The sequence below is a fragment of the Microtus pennsylvanicus genome, chromosome X (assembly GCF_037038515.1).
Source record: "Microtus pennsylvanicus isolate mMicPen1 chromosome X, mMicPen1.hap1, whole genome shotgun sequence".
NCBI lineage: Eukaryota > Metazoa > Chordata > Mammalia > Rodentia > Cricetidae > Microtus > Microtus pennsylvanicus.
In genome coordinates, this window is record NC_134601.1 from 61531512 (window position 1) to 61554637 (window position 23126).

Consider the following 23126-nt stretch of genomic DNA (forward strand, 5'->3'; position numbering starts at 1 on the left):
GTCCTGAACTACCTGTAGATGTATCTCTACCTGTCTCCTGAGTCCTGGGATTAAAGGTGTGTGACACCAACCACTCCCTGGTCTCTAGTGGCTTAGCTTTGCACTCTGATCTTCAGGCAAGCTTTATTTATTAAAATACAAATAAAATATCATTGCTTTCCCCTTTTGTCTAAGATAAAAATAAAGCTATAAATAATGTAAGAAAAACTATATACAATAAATATAGTGACTATATTAAGTATATACAGGCAATAAATAAATTAACAATGTCTAGTGCCTTGCATTTTACAAATTCAGAGAAAATACTCCATTATCTGTCCTATCTGGGTGAGTTTTTAAACTCTGGTACCTAATTTACTTTCTATCAAAACTTGCGTTCTGCATCTGACAAACAAGGAAAACTGTATAACTGCCCAGGGTCCTAGCTGGGGTCATCTCCGTGGACTCCTGGGAACCACCAGTATTTTATTGAGTATTTTTGCATCAATGTTCATGAGGGAGATAGGTCTGTAATTATATCTTTCTTAGTTGCATCTTTGTGTGGTTGGGTACCAGGGTAGCTGTTGCCGCGTAAAAAGAGTTTGGCAATGTACCTTCTGTTTCTATTGTGTGGAACAATTTCAGGAGTATTGGTATTCGCTTTTATTTCAAGTTCTGGTAGAATTGTGCGCTGAAACCATCAGGTTGTGGAGCCGTTTACTTTTTCCGTACGCGAAATTCGCTCGCCGCGCACTTTGCAGTACGACAGTTTTGCGATTAACCGGCATGCGTTACGGCTACACCTTTGTGCCATACGGCTTCCTAGGCATCTTGGACTATTCCCAGGACAAAGGTGATTCCTAGATAGATATGGGCCACAGCCCATCGGCTTGTGAGAAGAGCTTGCTGGAGGTCTGTATGTCTTTTTTTTGGGGGGGGGGTGTCATTCTTACCTCTAAATGCCCACCGGTTTGTGTTTTAAATTTCGATAGCCACGTTTTTTGGCATTCTTTGTTTGCTTGCTTTCAGGTCTCTGAAGCTCGTTTGAATTTTGACTATTTAGCTTGTTTTAAGTATTTTGTTCATTTTAGGAAAATGAGCAGACAGACTGAGGATGTTTTGCTATAAAGGGGAGGGGCCTCAAACTACAGCGTGATGAAGGGTGAGTGCATTTAGAGGAACTGGAGGGAAAGGCGAATCTACATATATGTGGGTAGCTACTGGGAAGTTAGAGCTGTTCGTGGGTGTGTGGTTTAACGGGGAGCAGTGTGAGTTGTTTTTGATGCTCGAGCATATTATTTCTGCAAGTGGAGCAGAATGGTCAGGCTTGGGCCAAACAATTCTTTATGGCTAAGAGCTCTTATTGTCTCTGTTGTTCTAGAGGATAATGGGTGCGACAGAGTCCCAACTGACCATCTCTTGTCACCAAATGAAACTTTCAGTACTGGCTTGAGTTACATCTAAATGAGTTGTTGGCCAAAGGGATCCCATGGGAATACCCAAACAACCATGGCTGTTGGCAAGACATCAGGCTGCTTTTCACAAACTGACAGCAAGGCCCATTGTTGGTGACAATACAAACACAACTCATTGAACATGAAGAAGTCCTCCACAGCCTTCATTCTCTTTGTTACAGGAAGGTACTCTGCATGACACCAGAAGACAAATAATGCAGTGCCAACCGAGACAGGAGGTATGTCACTAGAAGTTTGGAAAGGCCATTCCCATTGTGTACTCTGTCTCGGTTTTAGACCCAGATATATGCTCTTAGCTGTGCTTGTAGCCATGGACTCTAACCCTCTGAACACCATAGAATGAAACATAAAACGTGTAAAAGGAATAACAATTTCTTTTTTTTTTACAAGCCAAGAGAAAAATCTGTAAAGCTGTGAGTTGGTCCCAGTAAAATAGGTAATATGGAGGCAGAAATTGTACCTGGCACTCTTGTATTCAGGTCAGTTTCTGCCCCCCCCCCCGACAGAAAGGGCAGGTGCAGTGATAGAAATATCTCTACCGCCATCATGAGGGAATGGGTTCTGTACATCCTTGCAATGGAAATTTCCTTCCCAGGAGACCTAGGGGTGGGGGAGAATCAGAAAAGCAGAGACTTTTAAGAAGCTTTAAGTTGGAACTACTTGCATTTTCCAAAGACCTGGAAATGGATTCTATTTTCCTGTACCACCACCTGAAGGATGAAATGCAGACAGAAATTGCTCCCGGCACTCTGGTGGTTTGTTTGTTCTTTTTTTGTTCCCAGAAGCTACGGGCGGGTGTGTGGCTCCAGCGGGTGTAGAAAAAACTCTACTGCCATCGCGCGGAAATGGGTTCTGTATCATACAGCCCATTGAAATTCCTTTACATGAGACCTGGAGGCGGGGGAGAATAAGAAAAGTCGAGAATTATTTAAGAAGCTCCAGGTGGGTCTCCTAGCATTCTCCAAAGACCCAGGCCCTAAGAACCTGGAAACTGATTCTCTTGTTGAGTACCGACCTGAAGAATGACGTTATCTAGGCAGAAATTGTTCATGTCATGTTTGTATACAAATGAGATTTCTTTTTTTTTTCAGAAGCGAAGGGAGGGTGCATTGCTCCAACAGGTATAGAAAGAACTCTACTGCCATCGCGTGGAAATGGGTTCTGTACCACATAGCCCATTGAAATTCCTTTTCATGAGACCTGGAGTTGGGGTAGAATCAGAAAAGTAGGGAATAGAAGAAGCTCCAAGGTGGGTCTCCTAGCATTCTCCAAAGATGCAGGCCCTAAGAACCTGGAAACTGATTCTCTTGTTGAGTACCGACCTGAAGAATGAGGATATCAAGGCAGAAATTGTTTGTGTCATGCTTGTATTCAAATGAGATTTCTTTTTTGTTTTCCAGACGTGAAGGGTGGGCGCATTGCTCCAGCAGCTGGCCTGGGTCTGAAAAAGCATGGGATAAAACCAGACTTGCTGAACATAGTAGACAATGAGGACTACTGAGAAGTCAAGAACAATGGCAATGGGTTTTGATCCTACTGCAAGTACTGGCTTTGTGGGAGCCTAGGCAGTTTGGATGCTCACCTTACTAGACCTGGATAGAGGTGGGTCGTCCTTGGACTTCCCACAGGACAGGGAACCGTGATTGCTCTTTGGACTGACGAGGGAGGGGAACTTGATCAGGGCAGGGGGAGGGAAATGGGAGGCGGTGGCGGGGAGGAGGCAGAAATCTTTAATAAATAAATAAATCAATTTTAAAAAAAAAGAAAAAATAAAGTTCAAGAAATTAGCAAATCAAAAAAAAAAAAAAAGAAAGAAAGAACTCTACTGCCATCGCGGGGAAATGGGTTCTGTACCATACAGCCCATTGATATTCCTTTTCATGAGACCTGGAGGTCAGGGAGAAATAGAAAAGTCGAGAATTATATAAGAAGCTCTAAGGTGGGTCTCCTAGCATTCTGCAAAGACCCAGGCCCTAAGAACCTGGAAACTGATTCTCTTGTTGAGTACCGACCTGAAGAATGAGGATATTGAGGCAGAAATTGTTCTTGTCTTGCTTGTATTCAAATGAGATTTCTTTTTTTTTTCAGATGCGAAGGGCGGGTGCATTGCTCCAGCAGGTATAGAAAGAACTCTACTGCCATCGCGTGGAAATGGGTTCTGTACCATATAGCCCATTGAAATTCCTTTTCATGAGACCTGGAAGCAGGGGAGAATTAGAAAAATAGAGAATTATAAGAAGCTCCAAGGTGGATCTCCTAGCATTCTGCAAAGACCCAGGCCCTAAGAACCTGGAAACTGATTCTCTTGTTGAGTACCGACCTGAAGAATGAGGATATAGAGGCAGAAATTGTTCTTGTCTTGCTTGTATTCAAATGAGATTTCTTTTTTTTTTCAGATGCGAAGGGCGGGTGCATTGCTCCAGCACGTATAGAAAGAACTCTACTGCCATCGCGTGGAAATGGGTTCTGTACCACATAGCCCATTGAAATAAATTCCTTTTCATGAGACCTGGAGGTCGGAGAAATTAGAAAAGTCGAGAATGGATGCTCACCTTTCTAGTCCTGGATGGAGGGGGGAGGACTTGGACTTCCACAGGGCAGGGAATCCTGACTGCTCTTGGAACTGGAGAGGGAAGGGAAGGAGGATGGGGGGAGCAGGAAGAAAATGGGAGGAGGGGAGGAGGTGGAAATTTTCAATTAAATAATAAAAATAAATGAATAAATAAATAAATAAAAGAAGCTCCAAGGTGGGTCTCCTAGCATTCTCCAAAGACGCAGGCCCTAAGAACCTGGAAACTGATTCTCTTGTTGAGTACCGACCTGAAGAATGAGGATATCGAGGGAGAAATTGTTTGTGTCATGCTTATATTCAAATGAGTTTTTTTTTCCAGACGCGATGGGCAGGTGCGTTGCTCCAGCAGGTATAGAAAGAACTCTACTGCCATCGTGCAGAAATGGGTTCTGTACCTTATAGCCCATTGAAATTCCTTTTCATGAGACCTGGAGACGGGGAAGAATTAAAAAAGTAGAGAATTTTAAGAAGCTCTAAGTTGGAACTACTTGCATTTTCCAAAGACTCAGGCCCTAAGAACCTGGAAATTGATTCTGTTCTTAAGAACCACCACCTAAAGAAGGAGGTACTTAGAGGGAACCCTTGCTGACTAGCAGAAAACAAGAAAAAAGAAATCCCACAGGGAAGTTCTTACGTTAAATTAACGGAACCAGAACCACAGGACTCGTTGATTCTGTGGTCCACGTACATCTGAGTCCTGTTTCTCGAACTTTCCTCGCTTTGCAGTACGACAGTTTTGCGATTTTCGGCATGTCTTACGGCTCTAAGTTTGTGCTGTAAGGCTTCCTAGGCATCTTGGGATGTTACCTTGGGAGAAGGCAATCCCTAGATTTTGGCCACACCCACAACTCCATCCGCACGGGAGCTCAGCTTGCTAGAGGTCTATGTCTTTGGGAGTCTTCTCACATCTAAATGCCCACTGATTTGCGTTTTAAATTTCTTTAGCTACATTTTGATCATAACATTTGCTTCTATCCTAGAATGCCACTCTAAGAGGAATTTAGAGTGGACCCTCGCGGGTTGGAAGTCCTGATGTGTGACCTTTAGGTGGTACCTGTGTGAACATGATCTGGTGGAAATACTCAGATAAGTACACATTTTTAAGAATTCTTGCTTCCTGCTCCTACTCCTGCCCCTTGTGCCAAGAGTTAGGAGGTCTTTATGTAATATAATTGTATCTGAAAAATCCAAGGTGAACCATTACAACACGGTTTGGGGTCTCAAGTATACCCAGAGGTCTGGAGCCTGGTTATGTCTTCTAGCAGAGTAGATGTGTCTAAAAACCAGTACCAAAAGCCAGATGGTAATCTCAGCACTCTGTGGTTTAAAGAATTGTGACTTCACATCCCTCGTCATGATAGAGGAGTAGAGAAACAAAGTCTATTTAGAATGGCATCAAAATGAATAATGTATGTTGTTCATCTGGAAATGGGAAGAAAACATTCATATAAATGAAATATATGTATATAAGGAAAAGATTATGATACATGGTACATGATGTTTGAAATTGGTATTTCTTCTCACTGGGCTTTGCTTACTACATACTTTACTATTTTCTTAAGAGTCTTAAGAAGTTTCAACCATGGGAAAATATATTACTGATACGAATATATGCCAGCTGTGTAAGGTACTGATGAAGACTAAAGTGACTATTGCGTGCAGTTAGTTTTAATTAGAAATGTGTATAGATGTATGCATCTGTATGCATGTTCACATTTTTCAAGCTGTGTTTTTCTATTTAAATAGTATTTTTTCATTTATTTTACATACCAACCACAGTTTCCCCTCCCTCTTCTCATCTAAGGCCCAGTTTTTTCTCTCCTCCATCTCCATTCAGAAAGGGACAGGCCTCCCGTGGACTTTAGCAAAGCATGGGACATCAAGTTGAGGCAGGACCAAGCTCTCCCCTTGCATCAAGGCTGGGCAAGGTAATCCAGCATGGGGAACAGGTCTCCAAAAGCCAACTAAGCACCAAGAACAGGTCCTGATCTCACTGCTATGTCCCTTACAAAAAGACCAAGCTATACAACTCACACAGATGCAGAGGGCCTAACTTGGTCCCATGGGGGCTCCCTAACTGTTGATCCAGAGTCCATGAGCTTCTATAAGCGCAGGTCAAGCTGTGTTTTTTTTAATCATTGTCTCTATTAGTGTATATATGTGAAAGGGGACATTTTTAATAAGCATATTTTATTTGTTTGAGACAGAGTCTCACTATGTAGTTCTAGCTGACTTGAAAGTGTCTATGGAGATCTGGCTGGCCTTAAGTTTGCTGCAGTCCTGTTTCTGCCTCCTCAGGCTGGGACTACTGAACTGAGGCACTATATTTGGCTAGGTATTTATGTTTGTGCTGATTTCTATTTAAATAGAGATAGATGTTCCTGGAAAGCTATACGTGCGTGGAAATAATGTAAATACATCAATCTTATTAAAGATTTCCCAGGGTACACAGTTGGGTGACTGAATTGGGAGATGACAGTTTCAACCATTATTATTGTTGTTTTTTGTTTTTTGGAGGGTTTTTTTTTTTTTTGGCTTTTTCGAGACAGGGTTTCTCTGTAACTTTGGAGCCTGTCCTAGAACTAGCTCTTGTAGACCATGCTGGCCTTGAACTCACAGATCTGCCTGCCTCTGCCTCCTGGGTGCTGGGATTAGAGGCGTGTGCCACCACTGCCTGACTCAACCATTATTTTTTTAAATTTTGTTTTTGAAGATAGATTTCCTCCTTTGAGAGGTGGCTGGGGCATGGTCTCCTGTTCATAGCTCTAGCTGAACTTGAATTTGCTAGAAATCTGATTCTCCTGCCTTAAAATTATTCACAGGTACTATATGACATGTCTAAAAGTATAATACTGAGACAAACAGCTTTTGGGGTTTTTTGTGTTTTGTTTTGTTTTGTTTTGTGGCAGGGTTTCCCTGGGTAGCCTTGGCTATCCTGAAACTCACTCTGTAGATCAGGCTGGTCTTGAATTCATAGAGATCCGCCTGCCTCTGCCTCCCTAGTACTGGGTTTAAAGGCATGTGCCACCATTGCCCAACTAAAACAAAACTTATCATCCAGATTTAAGAATTAAAAAGTCTTGATTTTCTATAGTATAAATATGGATTGGATGTGAATTTACATTCTACATTATATAATAATTTTTAGGTTTTTTAGGTCATATACAGCTTTAGTCTCATCATTTTTTAAAATTGATATTTATTGAGCTCTATATTTTTCGCTGCTCCCCTCCCTGTCTCTCTGCTTCCCCCTTCAACCCTCCCCCAAGGTCCCCATGCTCCCAATTTACTCAGGAGATCTTGTCTTTTCCTACTTCCCTTGTAGATTAGATCCATGTATGTGTCTCTTAGGGTCCTCATTGTTGTGGATTCTCTGGGATTTTGGGTTGGAGGCTGGTTTTCTTTGCCTTATGTTTAAAAACCACCTATGAGTGAGTACATGCGATAATTGTCTTTCTGTGTCTGGGTTACCTCACTCAAAATAATGTTTTCTAGCTCCATCCATTTTCCTGCAATGTAACATGAAGGGCCAGGCCTGCTTGTTTGTTGGGGTTTTTGTCCTGCCCGGTACCCCACTACTGTTTAGCCCCAAAGAAAATCACACATAGGTCTCCATAAATTATAAGCTGATTGGCCCATTAGCTCTAGCTTCTCACTGGCTAATTCTCACATCTTGATTAACCCATTTTTCTGGTCTATGTTAGCCATGTGACTCAGTACCTTTTTCCGTGGGGCAGATCACAGCCTGCTGCTTCGGTAGTCTGGGCAGGAGTGGGAGGAATCAACTTCCTCCTTCCCAGAATTCTCCTGCTCTCATTACATCATTTCTACTTGCTGTCTGGTTTTCCCGCCTATACTTCCTGCCTGGCCAGTCAGCGTTTATTTAAAACATGATTGACAGATTACAGATGATTCTCCCTCACCACTGCAAACTTCAAGATGTCATTATTTTTTTCTGCTGTGTAGTACTCCATTATGTAAATGTACGAAATTTTCCTTATCCATTCTTTAGTTGAGGGGCATTTAGGTTGTTTCCAGGCTATGACAAAGAATGCTGCTATGAACATAGTTGAGCACATGTCCTTGTGGCACAATTGAGCATCCTTTGGATAAATAACCCAAAAGTGGTATTACTGGATCTTGAGGAAGGTTGTTTCCTAATTTTCTGAGAAATCGCCACACTGACATCCAAAGGGGTTGTACCAGCTTGCATTCCCACCAGCAATGCAGAAGTGTTCCCTTTTCCCCACATCCTCTCCAGCATAAGCTGTCATCAGTGTTTTTGATCTTGGCCATTCTTACATGTGTAAGATGGAATCTCAGAGTTGTTTTGATTTGCATTTCTCTGATGACTAAGGATGTTGAAAATAATGTGTGTTTTATGTACAAGTGTGAAAGAGTTTATGTAAGTATGTTTTTCTATAGATGAATAGAATTTTCCCACTTTTCTTACATTTACTTAAAGTTTTTGAACTTTTTATTATTATCTTTTTGTATATGGATGTTTTGCCTGAATATCTGTCTGTCTGCACCATGTACATGCCTGGTACCTGTGGAAGTCAGAAAAGAATATCAAATGTCCTGAAATTGGAGTAACAGAGGGTTTTGGGTGCTGAGACCCAAACTTGGTTCCTTTGGAAGAGCAGCAAATGCTCGTAACCACTGAATCACCTCCCTAGTTCCCTACATTTATTTATTGAGTGTTTATGTTTGTGGGAGTGGGAGTCTAATATGGAGGTAAGAAGTTGGTTCTCTCCTTCCACCATGTGGTTCCTGGGGCTTGAACTCAGGTTGTCAAGGATGGTGCCCAGTGACTTTACCCACTGAACCATCTTGCCAATCCAATTAATAGAGGTTTGTAGTAAGAATATTTTGAGAACTGAAATTTTTATAAAAAAAATGGATGGACGGTGGGGGGAGGACCTAGGACTTACCACAGGGCAGGGAACCCTGACTGCTCTTTGGACTGGAGAGGGAGGGGGAAAGGAGTGGGGGGAGGGGGAGAAGGGTGGGAGGAGGGGGAGAAGGGTGGGAGGAGGGGGAGGGAAATGGGAGGCTGGGAGGAGGTGGAAACTTGTTTTTTTTTTCCCTCATTTTCTCAATAAAAAAAAAGATTTTAAAAAATGGGGCTAATCAATTAGATAATTGCAACTATTTTATTTTCTGACACTCAGATCTTGCGTTTCTTTTACATTGCCAAAAATTTCTCAGAAATCAGAGCAGAAAATGCGACAGGCCGCATGTAAAAAAATTCAATTTCAATGCAGATTTTCTGTGGTGCTTCCCTGTTTTCAGAGAATTCTGGATTAAGGCCATCAAAGAGTGAGAACAAATATGCAAAAGACTATCACTGTTTCATACAAAGTTCTTTCCTCTTGATCAGCACATGGTTAGTTTCTGAATCCTTTACAGAATAGTCTTAAGTACCAAAGAGAAACAATGGCAAAGTCATAAGCAAAAGCCATAGGAAACAGTGATTATGTAATATGGAAGAAAATATTTAAATGTGCTTCAATGTTCAATCATAATACCATAAATTAAAATTGTGTGATTTCCCCAAGACATGTACCACACAAAGAAGGGCCTTGTGTAGTTTTCAATTGCCTTGGAAGTCAGCTTCCCACCAGGCATACAAGGCCTAGTGTCAGGGTCAGATACAGAATAGGATGCCCAAGGAACTAGCAAACTGAACCTGGATGAGAATCAAGTTGCTGGTGATTCCCTGTTCTCCATGCCCTGAGCTGTGAGCATTTTCTTTTCCTTTCTAGACCTGCATTCAGAAGACAATGAGATATCACGAGACAGCTCTGGAGAGAGAATGCTGCTGGCTAAAGAAGAGGGTGAATGAAGCAGCTCTTGATTTCTTTAAAACAGTAAGGCACCTGATGGAGGTAAGTGCTTTAAGGCTCACTTGCCTTGGTTTTGCAAGTGGTACCCTTGTCCAGGATATCTGCCATTACTGTCAAACAGAAAGCAAAGCCTACATCCTAAGAGTGGAAGTGAAAAGACGAGGTAGCCAGTTACTGGAGTCTGGGTAACTACCAATGGCAGTTGGTTTTGTTTGTTTGTGTTTATTTGTTTTTAAATTGGAAGGGTGAGAACAAAGTGCCTACGCATAAAGCCCCTTGGCTTTTCTCAGACAACACTGCATTATGTAGAGATAGTTTTATAAATTCCTTGTGCCTAGTCTTACTGTAACTTGTTATGCCATGTGTGGTCGATATCCCTGGAAGATCTGTTCTTTTCTGAAGGGAAACAGAGGGAAGCATACACAGAGGGGAGAGGGAGGTGGGGGACTGAACTGGGAGAAGTGAAGGAAGGAGAAACTGTGATCAGGATGTAATATATGAAATAATAATAATAGTAATTTCCTTAGCCAAGAATTTTTCTTCCTGCTGGCCATAGCAGCTTAGGGGAAGTCTGGGTCTGGATGGGATCTAATAGGCCCAGAACCAAGTCTGGTCTCCCCATTCTTTTCTCTGCCAATGAACTGGAGTCAAGTGTTAGGAGAGGCTGCTATAGTTCTAGCTTCTCATTGGCTAACTCTTACATCTTAAATTAACCCATTTCCATTATTTTATATTTTACCATGAGGCTTGTGGCCTACTGGCAAGGTTCCTGCTGGCAGCTCGCATCTTTCTCCACATGGCTTCTCCTTATTCCACCTACTCTCTCCTTCTATTCTGATAAACCACTGGCCAAAACAGCTTTATTCATTAACCAATAAAAGCAACACATATACAGAAGGACTTCCCACACCACTTCCTTTTTTTTGTTTAAATGAAAAGGAAGGTTTTAACTTTAACATAGTAAAATTACATAGAACAAAACAGGTAACAAGTAAGAATTATAATTACAATATTTATGTCTACTTTATCTTTTATCATAACTAAGGAAAACTATAACTGTCCATCAAAGACTCCAGAAGGATATAGTATTACCTAAGTAATCAGGAAGTGCATTGTAAGCAACTCCCAAAACTGTAGAATTCACAGAGACCTCTCACTGCCTGGACAGTCACCCAAAGTTCTTCTGTAACATTGTGGCACCCTTATTCAGCCTACTGGCCCATAGTATCTGGCAGACTTTTCATAAAGCAGGATTAAAGAGCAGAAATATGGATTTAGCTGGCACACGCCCATCTTCAGTCAAGTACCACCACAGGGTCTTGATGTTAAGTGACCCACAGGCCAGACCAAGTGCACAGCTTTCCTGATTTCGGGAGTAGAAAGTGGAAGGAATAGTGGTGACAGTAACCTTCCCAGAATATGTAGCTACTAGCAGGTGTTAAAAGAAAGGGAAGCTTAAAGGGAGAGGGGTACTGGAGAGCCATTAAGAATGTGTACTGCTCTTTCAGAGTACATGACCCTGAATTCAGTTCTCGGCATCCATATACAGCAACTCACAACTGCCTCTTATTCCAGCTCCAGAGGATCCAGTGCCCTGTTCTGGCTTCTGTGGGCACTTGCACACACCTGCACATAGCCACATATGTGCACATAATAAACACCCTGACACACATGCATACCTCAAATAAAAAAGCAATGAGTTGAAATTTTCTAAAAAGCTTTCCTATGGAAAGGTGAAGAACAAGCTCTGTGCCCTGTCTTCTGGTGGCTGTTTGTCTGCTCTAGATCTGTGTTCTCAAACTGCTTCATGTGTGGGTTGCTAATTTCAGGTATGAAATTTCTTTAGCAGCAGCTCTGTGCATTGCACTCACAAGACATGGACAGATTAAAGTGCTTAGGATAGTGACAATCAAATGGAAGCCCCCTATTCCTTGTTCTAAGGGACTGGAACAGGAAACAAGGGCCCCAGAGCACCTGCGCTAGTGTTGAACAGGGTTCCTCTGGATTTGTTCACAATGGGAAGACCGCAGGTCCTGCCACACTGCTTCCTGTGCCACGATGTCTCTGCAGCAGCCAATCCACTCTAGGGACCTCACTCTCTAGGTATGAAATAAGAAAACACAGCAATCTGTGTCTCTCATAGGACCTTAAAAGTCAAAAAGCCCCGGTAAGAAGCTCCGGTAGTTCCTCTGCTATTGCTAGGAATCATGGGAAAGCAGCTTAATGGTGCCAGGAATTTTGAAGTTTTTTTCCCCATGATGGCAGTAGTGTTCTAGAAATGTGTGCATTGTGAGCGCTTGTTTCCAGCCTTTTGTATCTGGAGGGGGTGGTGGACAGGGGCACCAGGAAATATGACTGTGGTCAAGTTTTGTCCAATAACTCAAGAGTTCAACAGTATTTCATTTTTAGTCCCCACCCCCAGATGGAACCAAGGCCTAAATTCATCATAATTCAGGTCTCTTCTTACCAGATGTGAAATATATTTATAGGGGACTTTGCTTTTGTTTTCCATAGTGGCCAACTTCATTCATTCAGTGAAGACCAGTAAAGGAAGCAGTTGCTTGAAGCCTGCAGAGCATCATATAATCCAATGGCCCCCTTTTCTTCTTAATTCAATTTTTTTAAATTTTAAATTGTACTTATTAGGATTGTATGATGGTGTGGTGTGTTTGTGCACACAGCATGGCATTTGTGTGGTCAGGACTATTCTCCAGAGTTAGTTTTCTCATTCTACCTTTGTAAGGGTTTGGTTCTCAAATTCAGGTTGTTAGGCTTGTGCAGCAAGTGCTGTAACTACCATACCCTTTTGCCTGGCCCAGGCAAATGCCTTTTCCAATTAGTATAGACAGAATTGGGTTTTTAATTGGCTCCTCTCCATCCCTTTGAATGCCCCTCCCACTCCGATAGGCTCCCCCAGCTCTTATGCCAGCTCAAGAGATGGGATCATAAACATCTGCCATCAAGCTAGACTGCTTTGTTTCCCATGCATGCCTTCAACTCCCATTTCAACATCCCAAGTTCTGGGATTAGAGGCCTCTGCCTCCAAGTTGGGCTCAGGCAATCTCTGACCTGGCACCTCCTCCATAACAAGCACAATTCCCTCCTCTGTATTAAAGTGTTGGAGGGAAGTGCCCCACAGCTGTCAGAATTTCTATCACAGGTTACTTGAATTCTGTCTCATTTGCTCATTTAACAAGAGAACATTCTCACTATTCTTCACTATTTCCTGCAATATCATAGGCTCTGTATGTGCTTGTGTGTTTCATCTCTTTGGTATGATACTTAACACATTTTCAATAGCACATTAAAAAATAGTATTGGTCTAGAATTCAGAAAGTGTTGGTTTCTATTGCTATGATGAAACACCATGACCAAAAACAAGAAAAAGTGGTTTATTTTATTTGGCTTACACTTCCACATCATACTCCATACATAAAAGAAGTCAGGGTAGGAGCCTGGAAGCAGGAGCTGATACAGAGGGCATGGAGGGGTGCTGCTTACTTGCTTGCTGCTCAGCCTGCTTTCTTATAGAGCCCAGGACCCACAGCCCAGAGGTGGCACCACACAGTGGGCCTATCAGTCATTAAGAAAATGCCTTTCAGTTCCCTCCTCTAGATGACTTTAGCTTGTGTCAAGTTGACATTAAACTAACCAGGACAGTTAGTGCACGAATCATGCAAAAAAGCAGCACCAATAAATAAATAAATAAAAACTTGCAAAGCAACTCATACTGGGGACTGAATATGATTGCTGCTCTTGAACAAGACACAATTAGGTCCCCAGCAGGCATGTCAGGTGGCTCACAGACAACTAACTTCAGCTCAAGATAACAAAACATTTTTGCCTGGGGAACCAAAGACATTCCTAGAATTGTTCCTTTGAAGGTCCTTGCCCCTAAATTACCTAGCCAGCTCCCATCTCCTGATCTCACCATTTCTAAGAGTTAACTCTTAACTGGCAGTTAAAGAATTTTGACATCATTTTCAGGGCTTTGGGTGTGGTCATTGAGTACCCTTTCAGTGGGCCTCCCTCAAGTAAGAGACCTAAAAAGTGTATTAATAAATTTATTTATATAATAGCTATGTATAGTGAGGAAGTCCTCCACTGGAGATGGGAGGCAAGGATTAAAGGCAAAGAGAAGTTGGGTGTAGGGTATGGAGAGATGCTTTAGTGCTTAAAAACACTGGCTGTTCTTCTGGAGCATTTGATTCCCAGCACCTCCATAGTTGTTTACAACTGTCAATAACTCCAGTCTCAGGGGATCTGACACCCTCTTCTGGCTTCTGCAGGCATCAAACACACAAAGACATGTTGACCAAGGTTTTCTGTCCCACCCTATCCTACAGCCGTTAAGTCCCAAAAATCACACAGCAATTATACATTGGTTATAAACTGATTGGCCCATTAGCTCAGGCTTCTTATTTACTGATTTACTTACATTCACCCATATTAATTATCTAAATTAGCCACGTGGCTTGGTACCTTTTATGGTGAAGCAGTCATATCTTGCTTCCTCTGAGGCTGGGTCACGACCACAGACTGCGTTTCCCTCTTCCAGCATTCTCATTGCCCAGCCTCTACCTCCTGCCTGGCCGCCCTGTCTATATTTCCTGCCTGTCTACTGGCCAATCAGCATTTTATTAAAAGTACAAGAGACAAGTTAAAATAACATTGTCCCACAGCAAAGATAAAACACCCACATAAATAAGAAATGATATTTAAGTAGCATATGATTTGGAGGTTAGAACAGTATCCCTGTCTCTCTCAACTGTAGGTTCCCATGTGCATGCTACAGTGTTAAAATTGACCTGAAGTTTGAAGTCTTCTGTCTACCCAGCATTTTCCTCATCAAAAGCATTAGTCAGAAATAGTTTTCTAAAAACATCTCCCATAGATTATAAACCTAATGTCTGGTATGATCCAAATATATCCTATACATAAATATACATATTAATAATTTTGTGTAGTTATTAAATATATGTATATATTTATATATAATTTTTAATCTTTAATTATACTTTTCTACTTGCTTAAGACTATACACCCCAAAATAACTTTTCTTTTACTGTTAAAGCCTGTTGAGTATCTGGTCTTCCTTTGAAGACCCTCAGACTCTTAGCTTCTTTTTCTTTATTTTTACCACTTGTACCATCTGTTGCACACAAGTCACAAGGCATTGCTGACAACATTCTTTTGAAGCATTGAGGGGATTTTCTTTTGTATGGACTCTAATCTTCATAGAATGTATGAATGCTAATGTAAACTGGTGAGAGTCCACCTTGTAGGGTCTCCATAGCTCTCTGATCAGGAAGACAGGTGACTTGCCAGAGTTGTAAGCCCTTTGAGGGAAAGGGCCAAAATACAGTCCCATTTAACCACTCTGTCCACATCAGTATAGGCTTCTAATTATGATTATTAAAAACCCAGGTCAGTTATACCATTCTTGTATCTTTTTTAACATTTGGGAAACATTTAGATAAAGTTTGCCAAAAGTCAAACATTATAAATAAGTCTTGAGTAGACAATTTTGATTGTTTGACTCAGTCCTTGTGAATACTACCAAAAGGATATCATTAACTTAAGAGAATTCTATTGATTTAAAGAGGTTTGGCTGGTCTTTGACATTAGAAATTTTAATCTTACATATTAACCTGCCTAGACCTTCCCATGTTGGAAACATCCAATGATCTTCATTTAGGACTAAGCTTCCACATTCTTTTAATATTTCATCTCTTCTACTTATGAGTTCCCTTTCTTATGAGTTTTCTTTCTTTAATATCACAGTGACATCTTATTGATTAAATGATAGTTGGATCTAAACTATATGCATAGAATAACATAATAAAGATTAGCTATGTACAAATTGTTGACATGGCTTTGTAAATTCCCAGGCAAACCTCATAGAAAAGACAAGAGACTCAAAGATCTTTTTTATACTCTGTATGGTCCAAAGAGTGATCTACCATTCCTGTGCTTTTGGTGTTCTGTGAGTGTAGGTACCATATAGAAACAGACCAACAGGTAGATAGCAAACTATCATCAAATCAGTGTTTCTGACGTTCTTCAGAAACCAACTGAAGAAGGCATGTTAGAACTGTGATGCTGGTGTTACTGAGGGTTTGCAGATGAAGTCCTTTCTGGGAATGAGTACCCCATTACCTGTGTTCTTCACAGACATCTTCCTGTTAGAGATTAAACAATAGAAACCTCTGTTGGAAATAAGTTTACTCTTAGCTCTTCCTTAAGGATACAGTGCCTTTACTCTTGGGCTGTTTCGTTGCTCTCTCTTCCCTAAGTGCCTAGACTGACCAAGGACAAGAGGTTTAGGAGCATACTTTCAATCATGCTTGGATCTTAAGTAGGAAGGCCAAGTCCCACTTCCAGAGTCAGCTTCTCCGTGAGCTCAAACAGCATAAGATACTGTACCAATACACTGTGTACAGGAAAGGTATTCGTTCCCCTGTAAAATGGTTGCTTTTCTAAAGTAGCAGAGAAAGCATACAGTGGTGTGTGATGGACAAATGGAGTCTGTTGATGACAGCCTGAGCCGAAAGTGGCTGTCCTCATAATCAGTATAGGTTTCTAATGAGTCTTAAACATCTCTTGAGTCTTGCTTTGGGACTGGGGATGGACAATAAATATTTTCTCCATTTGAAGGAGAGGCTGAAAGAATATTAGTATTAAACAGTAATAAAAAGAAACATTTGGAATTATGAAGTTTTTGGTAGAGATATCTTTTAGCATTTTACATACCAATCCCAATTCCCACTCCTTCCCCTCCTCCCTCCCCTACACCCTACCCCTTCCTTAGAGAGGGTAAGGCAATTTGCTTTGAGGAAGGTTCAATGCCCTCCCAATTATATCTAGTCTGAGCAAGGTATCCATCCAAAGAGAATAGGTTCCCAAAAAGCCAGTACAAGCAGTAGGGATAAATCCTGGTGCTACTGCCAGTGGCTCTGTAGTCTGCCCCAGCCATGCAACTCTCACCCACATTCAGAGGGTTTGGTCCTATACTGGTTTCTTCCCAGTCAAGCTAAAGTTGGTGAGCTCCCATAGCTCACATAAACTGTTTCAGTGGGTGTACCCATCATGGTCTTGACCTCTTTGCTCATATTCTCCCTCCTCCCACTCTTCAACTGTACTTTGGGAGCTCAGTCTATTGCTCTGCTGTGGGTCTCTATTTCCATCAGTTACTGGATGAAGGTTCTATGTTGATATTCATCAGACTGACTAGAGGGCAAGTCAAGATCAGGCCCCCTCTTCTCTATTGCTTAGGGTCCTAGCTGGAGTCATCCTTGTTGAGTCCTGGAATTTATCTAGTGCCAGGTTTCTTGTTTGCCCGATGATGGCTCCCTCAATCAAAATATTCCAGTCCTTCCTCCATCTCAATTATCCTATTCCCTTAAGACCTACCCTGTCACCCTCCCCTTCTCCTGCCCTCTTTGCCTCCCCCCCCCAATTTTGTTGGGAAATCTTGTTTATTTCCCCTTCCCAGGGACATCCATATACATTTTTCTTAGGTGTAAGATGAAGAGCCTGCGTGTTGGGGTTTCTGTCCTGCCAGATATCCCACAGCTGGCAAGCCCCAAAATCACACAGATATCTCCATAAGTTATAAAACTGATTGGCACATTAGCTCAGGCTACTTCTTAGCTTTTGTAGCTTATATTAACCCATTATTCTTATCTATATTAGCCACATGGCTCTTTACCTTTCTCAGCCTGGCAGATTACATGGTCTTCCATGTCTGGGCAGGACTGGGAGGAATGGGCTTCTTCCTTCCCAGAATTCTTCTGTTTTCATCGCCCCGCATCTACTTCCTGTCTGATCCACCTATACTTCCTGCCTGGCCAATCAGCGTTTATTTAAAACATGATTGACAGAATACAGACAATTCTCCTGCACCACTTAGGGTTCACATTGTTTACTTAGCTTCGTTAGAAATACCTTAAAACACGGAAACTACCCAAAGCCCGATGCTGAGGCAACACTACTCAGGAATACACATCTAGATTTTGTCTCTCAAAATAAAAACAAAACAAAGGTGTTCTATGGACTTTAAGTGCTTGCCCCCTTTTCTGCCTTTATTCACCAAATCAATCCTATGGTGGAGTCAAAATGATATTCTAGCCAATTAGTTGACTAAAGTAAATCATACCACCAAGGCTAGCTAAAGTGAACTGTAACTACATGTCGTAGCTTCTTTTTCTTGCTCAAGATGAGGAAGATTCAGGAATTGTTCAGATCGATACTAACACGAGAGAATACATAAAACACCAAGTTCTTTTCTGTGCAGCTTACCTGAAAAGGAAGGACTGGCCTTTTAAAGGTCTTAGAAGATTAGGCTGGGGAAAGGGGACATCATATCATTTCCAAAGGATTTAGGAGAGGCCTAGACACTAATGGTACTTAAAGAGGAGGAGCCTGCAAAGACGACCCTTGGACAAAAATACTGATATAGGAAGACATTAGGACTACCAACTGGGATCCTCAAGTTCGGAAAAAACAATGCGCCCCTCCTAGATATAAATGTTATGTTCCTGGGGCCCTTGTCAACTACTCAGTTCCCTTGGAGCCACATGCAAGCTTTCTCCTGAAATCACCATGCCCTTGAGGGGTGTGTGTGTGTGTGTTCCTTTCTGGATTGCTCAGTCTTGCTAAATCAGCCAGTTGTTCCCAATGGAAATTTAATGCTAAGACACACTTCAGAGAAATTAATTTTTACAAAGACTTCAAGCTTGGGGCTGGAGGAATGGTTCAGCTCCTGTGGAGGGTGTGTCTGAATTGATTTAATAATGTACACATTATTGAAAATAACAAAACAGTAATAAATACAAACTTTTTTAATCTAAAAAAAAAAACAACACCTGAATCTCCACTCCCTCCAACGCCTCTGCCTACATGTCTAGGCAACTGTGCACTTGGTTCTGGTCACGTTGTCACTAGGTTACACGTCAAGACTGACTACAGTAGTGCATAAGGCTTCATGCTACTCATAGAGGAAAATATCGTAATGATTTGTGGAGTCTGGGATCAGTTCCCATAGCTTCAGCCTCCCTAGGAACTTCTAGAGACTTGCATGGAATAATGTATCTGAGGGGGTTTGTGAAACTTGTCCGCAGGATGGCAGGATTGCTCCATAAGCTTCAAGGAGTTGACTCTGCTCCAGTCCTGCCAAGTTGAGAGAAAAAAAAAAATCCCAAAAGAACCTTTTTTCCTCGATCTGAAAAAGAGTGAGTTTATCTAAGAATTTACCATTTGGTTTCCATTTGCTATCAATAGCAAATTAGATATATTAGTAAAGGCTAGAATTTTATCCCAGTACCAAAACTATGGAAAAAAAAATGAATTGAGGCCTAAGGCACCCACTAATCTAGAACCATCTTTTCAAAGAAGTTAGTATCCACACGACCAAGTCTTCTGATTTCTGCACAGCAGCCTTCTATCCCGAGGGCTTCTACATAGTATCAGATTTTCTGGTGGTTCTGAGGGCAAACCTAGAGGATCCAGACCTAGGAAGGAAGGGGAAATGCTTAACCACAGGATTAGAGAACAAATCATGGTTCTCATCCAGATTTACTTCCCAGTATTCTCCATATTCTGACCTAGGCACTAGTCAGTCCTTTGGCACCCAGGAATTAGGCTGGCATTCTTCTTTTTTAAACTTAATTACATTGTATTTTATCTCTAAAAAGTTCTAATTTCTGGGGAGTTTCTGGTATTGATGTAAAAATCGCAGCTCTCACCTTAAAGGGAATAAGATATCTTTTTAGTTTTAATCTTGAGCCATTCTGAGTGGCCACGACCCAGTTTAATGGGGCTTCTTAAATAGTTTAACAGAACAAAGAAAGTCATAATCAAGACAACTTTCAAATATGTTGGATGCATCAGAGAAGTGGGTTTGTTGGGTCCACGGGGCTCACACAAAAATGGGGACAGACCCGCAAAGTCTAATGAACGAGAACAAACTTTATTCCAGAAACCAGATTCCAGGAAAATAAAGTAAAAAAAAAAAAATCTCCCTAGGGCACAAAAGCTTATCAGCTAGCCGAGACCACAGCCAGAGATTTTAAGGCTGTAGCAGAGGGCTGGTTTTTTAACTCCTTTTATAGCAAGCATTAGGCAATAACAAGATCATTTTTACAATCTCAAGGTAAAACTCAGATACAAGTTGCCCTTCTTTGCAATTTCCATTAACGGTTTTTCAGGCAAACTAGTGTTTGTACTTAATTTATTGTCTTCCCTGGTATCCCTTGATAGTGTTTACCAAGGCTCAGTCTGCACCTCCCCTGACACGGCCAGTTTCACATAGCAAGGAAGGATATGGGACAATATAAAACCAAAAAGTCAGTCACGTACATCATTTAAAAGTTAACTCAGCTCGCACCAATTTCTGGTCATAAGTGGCATCTGCGCCACCTGGAACTGTGGGATTAAAAAAAAAAAACCAGAGACATTGGTCACTCTTGAAACAAGAATGCCAATTTTATTGTATTCCAGGACAGCTTCTATAGTGCTCTCCTTGACTAATGGCCATGCCCCAGCTCTCCGGATTTTTCAGCTGCAAGCCCACCAGAAACCACTCCCCTGACATCAGGGACTCATGATGGTCTTGTGCTCAGAATAGCTGTAGCATAGGAAAACAAGTTGCTTACTCAGGCAGTCAAGGGGTCATAGAAAGTTCAGGGTCTGAGGGTCTGCATTCCCCAACACTCAGTTTGCCAAGCTGACCCTCAATTTGTAGAGGGATGCTTCACTTTTGTAAACAGAGCAGCAGTTGTAAAGCAACCTGCTGTTAATTACTTAAGCTACTGACAGCCCGCTTTCACTTTTCTAGGCTTACAACTTTATATTTCTTTACTTTTACGTTCTTATTTCTGGAATCTACATTTTTTATATTCTTATTTGTGGACCCTTCAGGTTCAAGATGGTGAGAGTTGGACTACCAAGGGTCCATTGAAAAGTCTACAAAGTGTCTGTTCAAACATAGAAAAAGCACACTGTATCTTCCAAAAACATTTTTAAACAGCATCGAATGGTTAAAAGTGGCAACTTAATTCTGTCACCCAGATGTGTGTGGCCTGAGAGCTTTCAGTGCAATCCATTCTTATGCAATCAGTATTCATTAACATCTGTGTAGTTCTTAAAATGGATATGCATGTTGCCCAGAAATACATTCAAACAATCTTCAACACTGACAGACAACATAAGGACATAGCTTTACCCAAACTCAGGCATCTCCTTAACTGTGGACATATATTAACATATTTCTGTATTTTAGTTGAAAACATAGTTGAAAGAGTGATAAAATATGGGGCTTGTTTGATTTTCATATGTGAAAATCAATATTATATTAATTGCTCATCTTCAAATTCCAAGTGAAATTTAGGATTGATTACCTATTCAATTTCTGTAAAAAAAAAAATCATTGGGATTTTAAGGCTCAAAGTGAATCTACACTCTCTGTCTCCCACACACCCTAGGGCATTCCCCCCCTACCCCATTCCTACACACACACCTACCCATGCCCTCCACGTACTACACGCAAACACACCCTTCCACACCCACCATGACCATACCCCACAAGACTGCCAGAAGTTTTTTTGAGACAGGGTTTCTCTTGTAGCTTGGAGCCTATACTGAAACTAGTTCTTATAGACCAGGCTGTCCTTAAACACACAGAGATCTGTTTCCCTCTGCCTCCTGAGTGCTGGGAATAAAGGCAAAAATCACCACCACCCAGCATGCCTTAAATTCTTTGACACAAAGTCTCACTCTCTAGCAGGAGCCATCTGTTATTCTTTTTTAAAAAATGCTGTAGGTCCCAAATGGTGGCAGGCAGCGGGCCCTGGGAGCAGCCAGTCCCAGGCAGAGACAGCTGCTGGTCCCTGAGCGGTGGTGGTGGTGGTGGTGGGCCATGTGGCAGCAGGCAGTGGGCCCCAGGCAGAGACGGCTGCTGGTCTCCCAGCAATGACTGGTCCCAGGCAGGGAGACACACATGGCGGGCAGGCAGAAGACAGAAACATGGATAGACACGACATGCAGGGTGAGGTTGAATGTTTATTCAGGGAGTTATGGAAGGAGAAAGGACGAAGGGGGGGACAGAGAGGGGAGGCAGAGAGAGAAGAGGAGAAAGAGACAGAGAAGGGGGGAAGCAGAGAAGTGGGCAGAGAGGCAGAAGCGAAGTTGCCTCTCCGAGAGGAAGATGGAAAAGAGCGAGCTCAGGCTGGAAGCTGAAGATCAGCCTGCCTCAGAGGATGGGGAGGGGAGTGGGTGTGGCTTGTCTCTTAAAGGGACCAAAACCATAACATCATCTAGACTGGAGAGTTTGCATTTGTCTTGGAGTTTTTTTTTCCCATTTCTCAAGTCCAAACTTGATAGAATACTTTCAGTATCCCAACCCTGGGTTCACGTCCCTCGATTTCCAGGTTCTATGAGGAGTTCCACCAGCTTCCAGGGTACACCTGCTTTCTGCTGTCTCCCGGTCTAGAACACAATAAGCTTCAGCTTGGCAGCCAGTCCTCTTCCTGGCTGGGGCTTATGGGAAAGAAACATTGGCTGTACTATATCTGTTAAAACTAAAGCCTCTTGGGGGCAGTAGTGCTCTAGGTAAGCTCAGTGGCGCCATCTTGCACCCTCTTCTCCCGCCCATTTTGTCTGAAAAAAAAAAAGAACAAAGAAAAAGAGAAATGCCTGTCAACCATTTTGTCCAGAGTTAGTGAGCTAGTTTACAAGGCCACCATTTTACTCTTGATTTTCCTAATCCAAGCCAAAGATCGAAAACCACCTCTCATCATCTTTTGTCTACATAAATTCTCTCTGCATTGCATAATTACCTCGTTGATGTTTATCCAGTAAGTAAGGAAAAAGTAAAAGGAAAGCACTTGAGCCCTGGAAAAATCTGTAAACAATCACAAATCTACTTGTTCCTTTATGTGTATTCAAGCACTGTTTTCCAGTGATCCTGTGCCTCCCAACACACACCTGGCCAGTCTGCAGTACTGAGGCTGGAATAATTGATTTAGGCCCTTTATTAATTTAAAGAAACAGTCTTACCATCAAGTTTCACCACTGAGTTACATCACCAACCCTTGATTTATGTATATATTTATTCCCTTTTTGATACTGGGGATTGAGCCTAGTGCCTATAACAAAACGAGCAAGTACTCGACCACAGAGACTACACACCCAGCCCCTTTTCTTTTGAAGCAGATATATATATAAAGTAGGTGGAATGACAGACCCAGGCAA

General features: G+C 41.8%; 3 long non-coding RNA genes across 13 annotated transcripts in view; 1 reads left to right on the forward strand and 2 right to left on the reverse strand.

Annotated features, from left to right (window-relative positions):
* Positions 1–772: 772 nt before the first annotated feature.
* LOC142841441 (uncharacterized) lies at positions 773–3131 on the forward strand. Of its 2 annotated transcripts, XR_012909068.1 has the most exons (4): positions 773–891; positions 1071–2396; positions 2546–2575; positions 2855–3131. It is a non-coding gene; the product is annotated as an uncharacterized LOC142841441 (long non-coding RNA). The 2 variants fall into 2 exon arrangements; XR_012909067.1 differs by having other exon boundaries at positions 2546–3131.
* Positions 2199–3983, reverse strand: LOC142841442 (uncharacterized). The gene is made up of 5 exons (XR_012909069.1): positions 3775–3983; positions 3467–3651; positions 2777–2895; positions 2470–2654; positions 2199–2345 (listed from the first exon to the last, which is right to left on the reverse strand). It is a non-coding gene; the product is annotated as an uncharacterized LOC142841442 (long non-coding RNA).
* A 294-nt stretch (positions 3984–4277) lies between these two features.
* LOC142841440 (uncharacterized) overlaps positions 4278–23126 on the reverse strand; it is an 85324-nt gene continuing 66475 nt past the window's right edge. For 8 of the 10 annotated variants that reach the window (XR_012909066.1, XR_012909064.1, XR_012909059.1 and 5 more), the window contains one exon: positions 19401–22532. This is a non-coding gene — a long non-coding RNA (uncharacterized LOC142841440). The other 2 variants (XR_012909061.1, XR_012909060.1) reach the window with 2 other exon arrangements.